The sequence below is a fragment of the Oncorhynchus keta genome, unplaced genomic scaffold, assembly GCF_023373465.1.
Source record: "Oncorhynchus keta strain PuntledgeMale-10-30-2019 unplaced genomic scaffold, Oket_V2 Un_contig_14871_pilon_pilon, whole genome shotgun sequence".
Classification (NCBI taxonomy): Eukaryota; Metazoa; Chordata; class Actinopteri; order Salmoniformes; family Salmonidae; genus Oncorhynchus; species Oncorhynchus keta.
The window spans coordinates 6,601-11,462 of record NW_026278995.1 but is presented as its reverse complement, the minus strand read 5'-3'; the positions used below and the strand labels follow the sequence as shown (position 1 = coordinate 11,462).

General features: G+C 43.1%; 1 pseudogene; it reads right to left on the bottom strand.

Moving 5' to 3' along the window:
* Window positions 1-1,465: 1,465 nt before the first annotated feature.
* LOC127918791 (early growth response protein 2b-like) lies at window positions 1,466-3,723 on the bottom strand (annotated as a pseudogene).
* Window positions 3,724-4,862: the final 1,139 nt, after the last annotated feature.

The following is a 4,862-nucleotide window of genomic DNA, read 5'->3' as shown; positions in this document are numbered from 1 at the left end:
TATATTTTAATGTTGATCAGACTACCGGCATTAGTTTTTAATGTTGATCAGACTACCGGCATTAGTTTTTAATGTTGATCAGACTACCGGCATTATATTTTAATGTTGATCAGACTACCGGCATTATATTTTAATGTTGATCAGACTACCGGCATTATATTTTAATGTTGATCAGACTACCGGCATTATATTTTAATGTTGATCAGACTACCGGCATTATATTTTAATGTTGATCAGACTACCGGCATTATATTTTAATGTTGATCAGACTACCGGCATTATATTTTAATGTTGATCAGACTACCGGCATTAGTTTTTAATGTTGATCAGACTACCGGCATTAGTTTTTAATGTTGATCAGACTACCGGCATTATATTTTAATGTTGATCAGACTACCGGCATTAGTTTTTAATGTTGATCAGACTACCGGCATTATATTTTAATGTTGATCAGACTACCGGCATTATATTTAATGTTGATCAGACTACCGGCATTATATTTTAATGTTGATCAGACTACCGGCATTATATTTTAATGTTGAACAGACTACCGGCATTAGTTTTAATGTTGATCAGACTACCGGCATTAGTTTTTAATGTTGATCAGACTACCGGCATTATATTTTAATGTTGATCAGACTACCGGCATTATATTTTAATGTTGATCAGACTACCGGCATTAGTTTTTAATGTTGATCAGACTACCGGCATTATATTTTAATGTTGAACAGACTACCGGCATTATATTTTAATGTTGATCAGACTACCGGCATTAGTTTTTAATGTTGATCAGACTACCGGCATTATATTTTAATGTTGATCAGACTACCGGCATTATGTTTTACTGTTGATCAGACTACCGGCATGAGTTTTGGATGATCAAAGTATATACTTTAGATAATTATTATTTTTTTAACCTTTATTTAACGTATTATTATTATTGGATGTCCTGTGTGTATAGATCTCTACATGAACAACGGTAAAGATCTTTCCTGTTCTAGTTGTTGTTAACCACATCATCAGAACAGGACGGATAGACGGTGAGTGGGAGCAGCCTTGTGAAGGCATGACTCACATCAGACTGACGTTACACGGGAATTACCATGCCCACCCCTTCTAGTGTACTTTCCAATAATATTACATTATATTCATGTTGTTCAGAGTTTACTTTATTTGTTTTTAGTTCACAAGAAATAACCAGGCCTTTCTGGAGGCCATTGAGATTTTTTAAAATCAACATTAACATTTAATATGAGTCGGAAACATTCAAGAAAAACAAATGTCAAGTCGGTTTGAGTTCAATTATTTACATTCCTTATTGTTAGACATAAACCACAACACTTTCCATAGTTACACGGCACAATGTGTACAAAAATATACATATAATCAAACTTTGATATTAAATGACAAATGTACAATTCATTAAATCGTCCTTGTATTGACAATGTACAAAAATAACGTGAAACGAGGCACAACAGGGGGAAATACAATCAATGAACATGTTAAAATGGATACATTTTTGTCTAGTAAATAATTTAAAACACCTTTCCTTCTAAATTATTGCAAACATAACGTTCTTTCCATGCAGCGTTGTGTAATTGTAGCCTATTGGCGCGTCAGTGTAAATGTGCTTGATATTAATCCTCAACATGTTTCTTCCCGATACCTGAAGAGAATATAGGCAGCCACGTGTTAAAAGTATTGTCTATTAACTTGACTGACTTCAGTAGGCTATGCAAACAAAGTGCGTTTCTCTCAGCCACCAAACTAAGAGGATACATCGTGGGAACGTTTGGCGCGCACCGGAATGATGCGCATTTACGCATGAAAGAGAATTATGCGGTTGCATGTAAAGTTCGTTCCATATTATGTTTTTAACTTGCAGCTTCAAAAAATAAACCTCAATCTCTATTGTCTTTAGTTCGTCAAGGTTTCTAAATATTTATTCCATAAACCTATTGGCTATAGTGTGTTCTATACCGCCCGCGAGGGGCATCCCGCCAGCTGTCCCGTGCTGGAGGAGCAGACTCCGCTAGATGTGCTTATAGAACCGGTACCGGAGCGATCAGAGTTCGTGTTGTTTGATGGCGCAGTGGATGATTTTCTCTCTTTCTGTCTGAGATGAATCTTGGTGTGTCTTTGCGCTCGTCGCTCCTCGCGAACTTACGGCCACAGAAATCACAGGCGAAGGGCTTCTCTCCGGTGTGCGTGCGGATGTGCGTGGTGAGGTGGTCGCTGCGGCTAAAGTTCCTCATGCAGATCCGGCACTGGAACGGTTTGTGTCCCGTGTGTATCCGGATGTGTCTGGTCAGCTCGTCAGACCGAGAGAACCGCCGGTCGCAGCCTTCCGCTGGGCAGGGGTACGGCCGCTCATGGACCGGGGTCTTGCTCGGCCTGTTGGGATATTTTCTGGGCCGCAGGATGGGTCTCAGGGGGAGGTTCTGGGGGCTGTACGCGGTGGGGAGTCTGGGTCCATCCGAGACCGGCCCACCTAATGTAAAGTTCCTAATAGTGTTCAGGGGAGTCAGAGGTGGGGGTACTCTAAAGGAGTCCAGTGGGCAGGGGAAGGGCTTGCGGTCAGGCATGGCCTGCATGTCCCTCTGACAGGTCGGCTGGAAGAACCCAGCATAGTCTGGGATGATGGGGAAGAGACCCGAGTCTGTGTTGGGCTTAGGGGAGGAGTAGGACGGCGGCGGGTAAGAGATACCGGGCCCGGTGGAGAGGAAGGCCGACGGGTCCTGGTAGACCTCCCCACAGCCGTAGGGAGGCGGGGAAGAGTAGAGGTGGTGCTCCATGTCGGCCTGGTTCTGGGCCATGGTGCAGCTGAGCGTGGAGGAGAAATGGCCGGGAGAGCCGGAGGACGCCGGGGAGGAGGAGGCGGAAGATGGCTGGGTCATGCCCAGGATCCCCGCACTCACAATGTTGATGACGCCTCGGGGTTCCAGTTACCGGGATACTGAGAGTCGATGGAGAACTTTCCCATGTAGGTGAAGGTCTGGTTCCGATGGCTAGGGGCTGGGAGAAGCTAGAGTAAGACAGGTCGAGAGAGCGTTTCTCTAAGCTCATATCGCCACTCATCAAGCCATCTGGAAGATAAGAAGAGACATCTTAGCAGATAATCACGAAACAAACAAATCAGAGAGCTTTAAAAAAAAACATGCTGCAGGTCCGTTCTCGTGCGCACAGTGTTTGGTGCGTGCTGCGCGCTCGCATCCTTTACCCACCGGTCATTCATTCAACTTTTCAAAGGGGTGCCGTTTTACTTTCATGCAAACTTTTTTTTGTTGAAAAGTGCGTAACTCTAGCCATGTGCCTCTAAAACATAACATGTTTTATTATCATTGATACAAATATCCAGACATACATTTGTCCCACAACCATTAATTCAAAAATATTTCCAAAATCTCTTGGCCAAGATGAAAAAAATGCAATATCAAACATTATGCATAATATTATAACCTATAGGTAGTAGCAGCCGATGTGTTTCCTCTCCAATAACCAACACAACACATGTTGCATTCTCTAAAGGTCCCATGATATCAAAACAACGCTTACCTGGAGCTCCGCTAAGATGGTCGTGGTAGTGGCCTCCTAAATCAGCATTAGGAAAGATAGCCACCCCGGGCGGCAGACTGTCATGATCCACAGAGTAGATGGAATCAGAGACAGGATGGACATACCCACCCAGAGACCGACTTTCTCTAAAGTTTTAGCCGTCATCATTTAACTAACGGCTTCTCGCTGTTTCCAGGGTTAAAACGGTATTTTAAACCGGCTGGTTGAGTATGTGTGGCCTTTACAGTTCTATCCTACACTGAAACATCTGATAACCTGTCCGGAGAAGTTAACACAATCTGGAGCGTGTGTTGATACCACCTCTATAGTCGACTCTATTCTCTCCAGATCATCAGGCTGTTTAGTGAATGACGGATCCTAGCAGCAGCAGTAGTATGTATTTATCAGTGGGGCAGTGAATGCGCCACTACGTCACTGCCCATACAAGGACCGTTTGGTTCGAGAGAGGAGGCGCTGGGGGATCCTATTGGCCCCGGGCTGTCAATGGAGAACCCACAAGTGAAAGTTCGCCAATATAAAGCGATAAAATATGTTTGTTTTTTTCTCCATGCAGTTTCCATTAGCACGAAAATTATAACACAATACAGGTGTAAAGAAATGAACGAATGCAAGATGGCATGTTATCAGTTTAGACGGACATCAATGTTTACAAGCGTATCTGATGTATACGATTTGAAATGTTTCCTCTACACATCGCCTTCAAATAGGAATTCCGGTTCTTCTCTAGAAGCCATACATGGTTTTATCCGGTAAATCTAAGAACACCCCTGCCTACATATAAGGGTTCTATTCCGGAATATGAGCGTCGGAAACTATCGAGTCTTGCCGAGCAAGAGCAGCGACAGAACTACCATCGCAAACCACAATCAAATGAGAGCCACAATCACGGAATTTTCACCTTTGCTGCATTAGGACTCGAAACTTTGTCAGGGTCGTTTGAATAGGCTTTGTTTTTAGGAAAGACTGGGCCACAGGCCCATTTTAAGCCACGAGCTATTTATATCACTAGAAGGGAAAACAGTTTTGTCTTGAATGAAATGAGACTTTCACATAGCTCAGTTGGTAGAGCATGGCGCTTGTAACGCCAGGGTAGTGGGTCGATTCCGGGACCACCCATACGTAGAATGTATGCACACATGACTGTAAGTCGCTTTGGATAAAAGCGTCTGCTAAATGGCATATATTAATATTATTATTATTATATTATCCTGAAATGAAACGGGTAAAGGCACATGGTCTATCGATCACGGAACATATGGATACAGTAGTAGGCTCCAGACTCGCTA